The sequence below is a fragment of the Aegilops tauschii genome, chromosome 2 (genome assembly GCF_002575655.3).
Source record: "Aegilops tauschii subsp. strangulata cultivar AL8/78 chromosome 2, Aet v6.0, whole genome shotgun sequence".
Classification (NCBI taxonomy): domain Eukaryota; kingdom Viridiplantae; phylum Streptophyta; class Magnoliopsida; order Poales; family Poaceae; genus Aegilops; species Aegilops tauschii.
Genome location: NC_053036.3, coordinates 300,281,781 through 300,291,143, shown reverse-complemented (window position 1 = coordinate 300,291,143; position 9,363 = coordinate 300,281,781). Strand labels below are relative to the sequence as shown.

Genomic DNA, 9,363 nt, shown 5'->3' with positions numbered 1-9,363 from the left:
AGCGTCTGTAGTCCAACGGTTAGGATAATTGCCTTCCAAGCAATAGACCCGGGTTCGACTCCCGGCAGACGCATTTACCATTATACTGTTTTTTTTCCCTTTTTTTTCTCAGGACACCCCAGGCTCAGACAACGGTAGGTCCGTACGCGAAAAAACATACTACTCCATCTGTTTTTATTACTTTGCATCTAAGTTTTTCCCACTTTTTTTCTATTGCGTCTTTTTCTTGGTTTCGTTCCAAGTTTGCCCCTGCCTTTCTGTCTTTCAATGCAACCAATGCTTGTACTACTAGCCAACTCGTTTGCGTGGCACAACAATTAGTGGAGCATGTAGTGCGCATGCATGAGCAGGCAAGTAGCCAATGCTTGTACTACTAGCCAACCCGATGCGTGGTACAACAATTAGTGAAGCAGGTAGTGCGCATGATGAGCAGGCAAGCAGCCAATGCTTCTACTACTAGCCAACCCGTTGTGTGGCACAACAATTAGTGGAGCAGATAGTCTGATGAGGAACAATAGATGAGGAAGATGACTATAATCATATGTCAAATCTGTTTGGCTACTTCTAAATACTTCTGTTGCGGTCTAGTATTTCTTTTCTTTTCTTTATCCTACTTATTGTTTTATAGAGTCTTCTAGTTGTGAGTAGCTATGAGTAGAATGGTGAATCTTAAATAATGTTTCTAAAGTATTCCAGCTATAAGTAGAAGTATGTGAAGGCTTCCCAAAGCTTATAAATAGAGGTCATCACCTCTACTTTGTACGCAGACTATGTACCCACTACCTATAATAGAACTTATTGTTCTTATCTAAGATCTTGGAGTAGATCTTGTGCTCTAGGAGTTCTGGATTGAACACTTGCTACCCTATCGGCCTACATTCGCCTCTAGAGCGATATCTAGCACAGCACGTTGAAGTTGTTCCTTCAACACTTGTGTTGTACATAGTGTAGCAGCAAGGTGGAGTTGCTCCTCCACAACCTTTGTGCTGCTTCAGGTGGCATCAGAGCCAGGTTGACCCATACTAGTTCTTGTTGTCCTCTTCGAGAGCAAGCTGCAGCAAGCAATGGAGCAATTGGAGAAAATGATGGATGATGCGGAACAACAAATCAAAGAGCTGCGTGAAGATCTTAATCGGAGATTTGATCAGCTGGTTGAGATGTTAAGAAAGGGTGTTCCCCCTGCTACCAATGAAGGAGATTCATCTAAAGAAGAAGAAGATGTTCATCAAAAAATAAGGAGAGGTAATCTTGGAGCAAGACCGCCACAACAACGTGCTGTTCAACGTGCTCCAAGAAGGCCAATTTATGTTGAAACTTCTGAAGGCGAAGAATATGATGTGCCCTTGAAGAAGCTGACCTCTATGCATATCCGAGAGTACCCAACCCTACATATGCAAGGGATACATACAAAGTGAAAGCTGAGATCCCAACTTTTAATGGAAATGTTGATATTGAAGGGTGCCTAGATTGGTTATATAAAGTGGAGACTTTCTTTGAGGTCATGGAGGTCCCGGAAGATCGTAGAGTTCCTTTGGTCGCATACAAGCTGAAAGCAGGAGCCGGTGCATGGTGGCATCGTGTTCAAGAAGAGCGCAGGCTGAGAGGAGAACCTCGTGTGAGAACTTGGCGGCAAATGAAAAGTCTCTTGAAAGGGAGATCTTTGCCCGCTGATTATGACCAGATCCTATTTATCCAATTTCAAAATTGTGCTCAAGGAAATATGATTGTTTTAGATTACACGGAGGAGTTTCTAAGGCTACAAGTGAGGTGCAACCTTGCTGAAACTGAAGATCAACAAGTTGCAAGGTACATCAATGGTCTCAATGATGCTGTTCAAGATTGATTGATGATGCAATAAATCTGGTCCGTTGATCAAGCACAAGCTCTAGCCTTAAAGGCCGAGAGGTTTGTGAGGACAAGAAAGGCAACTAAAGCTCCATATCCTCGTATCGAAGGCTCGTCTAGGAGTCAACCTAATAGAGTAGAAGAAAAGACGGCTCCGCCAAAGGCAAAACGACCCATCCAGAAGCAAACTAGAGGCAAGGGCAAGTCGGATGAAGGCCCAAAATGCTATAAATGTGGTGAAGAGGGACACATATCCAGCGGCTACCCACTAAGGAAATTTGTTAACACAACTATCCATGATGGTGAAGGCGATGAGGAAGAATACGAATCTGAAGATGTAGAGGGACAAGAGGTTTGTCAAGAAGGTGAAGAGGTGGTATGTGTGATTCAGCGTCTCGTATGTTCCACACCACAACCCGACGACACACAAGGGAAGAAAATATTTGAGAGCAAATGCATAGTGAATGGCAAGGTATGCAAGCTAGTGATTGATAGTTGCAGCTGCGATAATCTTATCTCCCAGAAGTTGGTGAGCCATTTAAAGCTTGATACTCATGATCATCCAAACCCCTACACTATTGGGTGGATCAAGAAAGGAGTGAATATGAGGATCACTAAACAATGCAACCTGCCACTTTCCTTGAGCAAGCATTATCGCTCAAATGTGTTGTGTGACGTAGTTGATATGGACGCTAGCCATGTTCTTCTTGGGAGACCTTGGCAATTTGATGTGGATACTACACACAAGGGCAAGGAAAACTCTTACTCTTTCATTTGGAACAAGAGAAAGATCATTATCTTACCAAACAAAACCGAAGGTAATACCTCTAAGGAGGAGGGGAAAACTATGTTAACTATCTCCCATACCTCTCATGAGTTTATGGAAGACTTGAAGGAGGCAGATTTGTGTGCTGCACTTGTTATAAAGGGAGAAAAGTACCTGACTGTTGAAATTCCAGCAAAGGTACGTGGTTTATTGGCAGAATTTCAGAACATACTTGGAGAGCCACAAGGCTTGCCACCGATGAGAGGAATTCAACATAGAATTGACTTAATTCCGGGAGCAAGTCTTCCTAATCTTCCACACTACCGAATGAGCCCAAAGGAGCATGATATACTGAAGGAGAAAGTGGAGGAATTGCTGCAAAAGGGGCACATTCGAGAAAGTATTAGCCCATGTGCTATACCAGCCCTACTCGCGCCAAAGAAAGATGGATCTTGGCGCATGTGTATGGACAGTAGAGCCACTAACAAGATCACCGTAAGGTATAGATTCCAGATTCCCCGTCTGGATGATATTTTGGACCAGCTTATGGAGCAAGAGTGTTCACAAAGCTAGATTTAAGAAGCGGATATCATCAAATCTGTATCAGACCCGGGGATGAATGGAAAACCGCCTTCAAGACAAAGGAAGGGTTGTTTGAATGGCTAGTCATGCCATTTGGACTCTCAAATGCACCAAGTACCTTTATGTGCTTAATGAATCAAGTCCTTCGACCCTTCTTGTCTCACTTTGTTGTGGTCTATTTCGATGACATCTTGATCTATAGCAAGGATGAGGACGAACACTTTCATCACATTCGGAAGGTGCTAGAAGTACTAAGGGAAAATGAGCTCTATGTCAACTTGAAGAAATGTGTTTTCTTGCAAACACAACTTCTTTTCCCAGGATTCATCATAACATGTGATGGTATTTGTGTTGATGATTCTAAGGTTGAAGCAATCCGAGAATGACCAACTCTGAAGACCATTTCTGAGGTAAGAAGTTTTCATGGCCTTGCAACTTTCTATAGGCGATTTGTGAAGAACTTCAGCACTATCATGGCACCTATTACCGAGTGTTTGAAGAAAGGAAAGTTCCAATGGATAGAAGCAGCTGAAGCTAGTTTCAATGAGATTAAACAAAAACTATCACAAGCTCATGTCTTGGTGCTACCTGATTTCAACAAGACCTTTGAGTTGGAGTGTGATGCAAGTGGAGTAGGCATTGGAGCTGTCCTATCTGAAGAAAGGAAGCCCATTGCTTTCTTTAATGAGAAGTTAAGTGAAGCTAGATAGAAATGGAGTACCTATCAGCAAGAATTATATGTCGTTTTCAGAGCGTTGAAAACTTGGGAAGTCTATTTGCTGCCTAAAGAGTTCATTGTTTATAGCGACCATCAATCCTTGAAGCATTTTAGAAATCAAAAGCATGTTGACCGCATGCTAGCAAGATGGGAAGCATATCTGGAGAGGTTTAACTATCTCATCATGCAAAAATCTGGAATAACTAATAGAGTGGCCGATGCTATGAGTCGTCGTGCATGCCTCTTGACTTCTTTTGAAGCTGAACTTCCGGGCATGGATCAAATAAAGGAGTTGTATGAGGGTGACGAAGACTTTGGCCATGTTTGGGTAAAGCACGCAAGGGGCCAACCATTAGGTGATGACTATTTGATGCAAGATGTGTATCTCTTCAGAAATGATCGTTTGTGCATTCCAAGAAGTTCTCTACGTGACAAGCTGGTTAGAGTGCTCCATTCAAGTGATCTTAGTGGCCATGTTGGACAGGACAAGACTATCGCTAACCTGGAAGCTCGCTACTTTTGGCCACAACTAAAGAGAGATGCTGGAAAGTTTGTTCAACGGTGCCCCATATGTCAAACCTGCAAAGGTCAAGTCCAGAACACAGGGTTTTACATGCCTTTGCCTGTTCCTGTTGCTCCATGGGAGGACATCTCTATGGACTTCGTCTTGGGCTTGCCAAGAACAAGACGAGGAAGTGATGCTATATTTGTGGTCGTGGATAGATTCTCTAAGATGGCTCATTTCATCCCATGCCACAAGACAACGGATGCTCATCATGTGGCAAACCTATTCTTTCGAGAAGTGGTCAGACTTCATGGAGTTCCAAGGTCCATCGTCTCAGACCGCGATAGCAAGTTTCTTGCTGCATTTTGGCTCACTTTGTGGAAGCAATTCAACACTGAATTGAAATTTTCTAGCACTGCTCATCCAGAAACAGATGGACAAACGGAAGTGGTGAACAAGTTTTTGGGTAATCTGATCCGTTGCATTTGTGGAGAAAGAAAGGGGCAATGGGATTTGGCTTTATCTCTTGCAGAATTCTCCTACAATAACTCCAAGCATACACTACTGCAGGATGGTCCAAACGAGACACTACGATCAGAAACCCTTCGACGAGACTATGTGCGATGCCATAATCGCAAACGGTGGTGTAAAAAACCGTCAAAAAAGGTGCAAAATGTTTGCGATGACAGATGCATCAAACACGGTTCAGAATTTAGTTGCTTGTGCGATGCAGGGCATACAGTTCAGCTCAATTAACTGTTTGGGATGAGGAGGCACAAAAGAAACGGGCAGCCAGATGAAGGTGTGTGCGATATATAGCATACGGTTCACTGGGATGAACTATGTGTGATTAGGCAACACAATGGAAACGGTCAACTGAACAAGATGTGTGTGATACGCGACAAACACGTCCGTAATCTGAAATGTGTGCGAAGATCAATAATAACACAGACGATTATTGCTAATAAGCCGTGTGAATTGCTCTGTCTACAGTAGAATAACATGTATATATATATAACTGAAATAAACATTCAATTACATAAGTGACTATACAGATCATTCGCACACACCTCAATAAACAATTGCATGCATTCTAGTCATCTACTTCTTGTGACGCTCCCGCCACTGCTATGTGGCTCGATCCCTCGTCTGGGTCAGGAAGAAGACAGTTCCTCATGTCAACGATCCGCATGTACATCTCGTAGCTTGTGTACGTGTCCATGGCCGCGTACTTGACATGTTGTTCATCCAGTCTCTTATTTCACACACTGTGCCAGGTTTTCTTGTCCTTATTGCTCTCTTGCTTCATCTTCGTGTAGTAGGGGTCGATGATGGGCGAGGCGAGGTCAACCAGGGAGTTCAGTTTGCTTTTGTCGCTTCCCCAGACCTTGTAGTGGTGCTGGATGTTGACAAGATTCGGACATTTCAAGTCCGAAACCTTGAGCGCTTTTAGATAGTTGGTGGTGTCCACCATAGCGAACTGTAGTCGGAGCTGTTGATAAACCTGGAGAAACGCTCGCAAGGCCTTGTGGCAAGGTGGAAGGGGTAGACGAGGACATCATGTCGCACGCACAACTGGGCGACGACAACCTTCTGGTCGTGCCCGGCACGACCGATGGTGTACTCGAGGTCGAAACCGACCACTCGGTACTTGTCCTCGGCAAGGAACTGCTCCATAGTTTGGATGGAGCTCTCCACCGAGACCGGATCGTTCGTGTACACCACCGAGAGGGCCTTCCCCCTCACGTGGGTGTCCACTACATGATGTGTGGTGAACTGCCCGCCGTTGTCGTCGTCGGCCGCTGGGAGCGCCATTGGAGCCACGGGGAGCGCCATGGGAACCACTGGATGTCCTCTCTGTATGTGTCCTCGTGGGAGTGCTTATTGTGTCGTGTGAGACAAGAGATGAAGGTAGATGGCTGCAGGAATAAAAGGGGGCCGAGCGGCGTGGATTCTCAGCACGTCCACATGGCAGTTTTTGCAGCGGGTAATTGCATCATCGCGCCGCGCCCGGCGCAACCGCTTGCACACAAAAGTGCGTGATCGTGCGCCGACCCAAAACACCGGCAGCATGCGTGGAGGGACGAGGGCAGAGCACCCGGAGGGACGCGAGAGCAGAGCGCGCGTGGCGGGACGCGAGCAGAGCACGCCGCGGCCGCCTGAACCGCAAGCAACCACACACATAGAGCAGTTGAACATGCAGGAAATGGTCGCCTACAAGCCGGCCGACAGTTGCGTCGCTGCGTAGAGAGCGGCCGTGTGGTACCACCTCCGTCTAGTCTATAGTCTCCTTTATATTCCGTTCCATACTTTGCCCTCAAATTTTACCAACAAAATGTTAATGCATGTTTTAAAAATTATATAATTGGAAACTATGTTTAAATACAAATCCAACTATATAATCTTTGACGACATGCATTCGTATTTTATTCGTTAAATCATACTTATAAACCAGGACGGTGGTATAGCAGGTAATTAAATTGCAAACGTTTTTTTATTAACTGTATGTGTACGTGGCCTTTCGTCCTCCTCGCGCACGTCTTGTCACCCCGCTGCCGCAGACGGCTTACAGCGCAAACTAGCGCAGCGCGCGGGGGCGTTCTTTTTGCCAAACGGTGGCGCCAATGAATCATCGGTGAGCCTGTTCCCGCGCAACCTCGCAGGTTCCCGTGCAAGCTTCTCGCCCGACTCAGTGAAATCCCCCAAAATCCCAATGCTTACCGGCCTGCTATAAAAACTCTCACGGCCGGCGAGTCCTGCGTCGCATTTTCCCCTCCATCCCTGTAGCTTATCTCGTCTGCTTCTCCCACATTCGCCAATGGCACTGGTCCCTCGTCGTCGCTCAGCCACTCCGCCGTCATCAGAGGACAACTCCAGCTGGGAGGCTACACCGCGGCGGCGGCGCAGTCCCCGGTGTAGTGTAGTGCGCGTGGCGTCCCTGTTGGGTGTGCGCGGAACACCCACCACACGCTCCGCCGCCGGTGCCCGTCGGCAGCTGTTGCCGGCCGCCATTGCCGCCACACCACCGTCGAAAGCCAGAGCCATCGCCCGCTCCGCCGCCGCGGCCCGAAGGCGGGAGATGGCCATCGTGGCCGCCACCCCACTGCCGGCCACTGTGGCCATCACCCGGTCCGCCATCGCGACCCGAAGGCGGGAGGTGGTTGTTGTGGCCGCCACCCCGTCGTCGGCCGCCGTGGCCGCCAGCCCACCGTCGACCGCCGGGGTCATTACCCGCTCCGCCACCGCCGCCCGAAGGCAGGAGGCGGAGGTGGATGCTGATGACCCACAAGTATAGGGGATCTATCGTAGTCCTTTCGATAAGTAAGAGTGTCGAACCCAACGAGGAGCAGAAGGAAATGATAAGTTGTTTTCAGCAAGGTATTCTCTGCAAGCACTGAAATTATAGGTAACAGAGAGTTTTGTGATAAGATAATTTGTAACGAGCAACAAGTAACAAAAGTAAATAAAGTGCATCAAGGTAGCCCAATCCTTTTTGTAGCAAAGGACAAGCCTGGACAAACTCTTATATAGAGAAAAGCGCTCCCGAGGACACATGGGAATTATCGTCAAGCTAGTTTTCATCACGTTCATATGATTCGTGTTTGGTACTTTGATAATTTGATATGTGGGTGGACCGGTGCTTGGGTGTTGTTCTTACTTGAACAAGCATCCCACTTATGATTAACCCCTATTGCAAGCATCCGCAACTACAAAAGAAGTATTAGGGTAAACCTAACCATAGCATGAAACAAGTGGATCCAAATCAGCCCCTTACGAAGCAACGCATAAACTAGGGTTTAAGCTTCTGTCACTCTAGCAACCCATCATCTACTTATTACTTCCCAATGCCTTCCTCTAGGCCCAAATAATGGTGAAGTGTCGTGTAGTCGACGTTCACATAACACCACTAGAGGAGAGACAACATACATCTCATCAAAATATCGAACGAATACCAAATTCACATGACTACTAATAGCAGGACTTCTCCCATGTCCTCAGGAACAAACGTAACTACTCACAAAGCATATTCATGTTCATAATCAGAGCAGTATTAATATGCATAAAGGATCTGAACATATGATCTTCCACCAAATAAACCAACTAGCATCAACTACAAGGAGTAATCAACACTACTAGCAACCTACAGGTACCAATCCCAGACTTAGAGACAAGAATTGGATACAAGAGATGAACTAGGGTTTGAGAGGAGATGGTGCTGGTGAAGATGTTGATGGAGATTGCCCTCTCCCGATGAGAGGAGCGTTGGTGATGCCGATGGCGATGATTTCCCCCTCCCGGAGGGAAGTGTCCCCGGCAGAACAGCTCTGCCAGAGCCCTAGATTGGTTTCGCCAAGGTTCCGCCTCGTGGCGGCGGAGTCTTATCCCGAAAGCTTGCTTATGATTTTTCTTCGGACGAAAGACTTCATATAGCAAAAGATGGGCACCGGATGGCCAACAGGGGGCCCACGAGGCAGGGGGGCGCGCCCCCCACCCTCGTGTCCAGGGTGTGGGCCCCCTCTGGTATTTCTTCCGCTCAGTATTTTTTATTATTTCCAAAAATAACTTTCGTGGAGTTTCAGGACTTTTGGAGTTGTATAAAATAGGTCTCTAATATTTGCTCCTTTTCCAGCCCAGAATTCCAGCTGCCGGCATTCTCCCTCCTTATGTAAACCTTGTAAAATAAGAGAGAATAGGCATAAGTATTGTGACTTAATGTGTAATAACAGCCCATAATGCAATAAATATCGATATAAAAGCGTGATGCAAAATGGACGTATCAACTCCCCCAAGCTTAGACCTCGCTTGTCCTCAAGCAGAAGCCGATAACGATAAATATGTCCACATGTTTAGAGGTAGAGGTGTCGATAAAATAAAATACAGACATGAGGGCATCATGGTTAATCTCATAACCGCAACATATATGGATAATGTCATATGATTTCTTAT

The 9,363-nt window shown here is 46.3% G+C and overlaps 1 non-coding gene across 1 annotated transcript; it reads left to right on the top strand.

Annotated features, from left to right (window-relative positions):
- Position 1: 1 nt before the first annotated feature.
- TRNAG-UCC (transfer RNA glycine (anticodon UCC)) lies at positions 2-73 on the top strand. Its single transcript has one exon. It is a non-coding gene; the product is annotated as a tRNA-Gly (tRNA).
- The last annotated feature ends 9,290 nt before the right edge of the window (positions 74-9,363 follow it).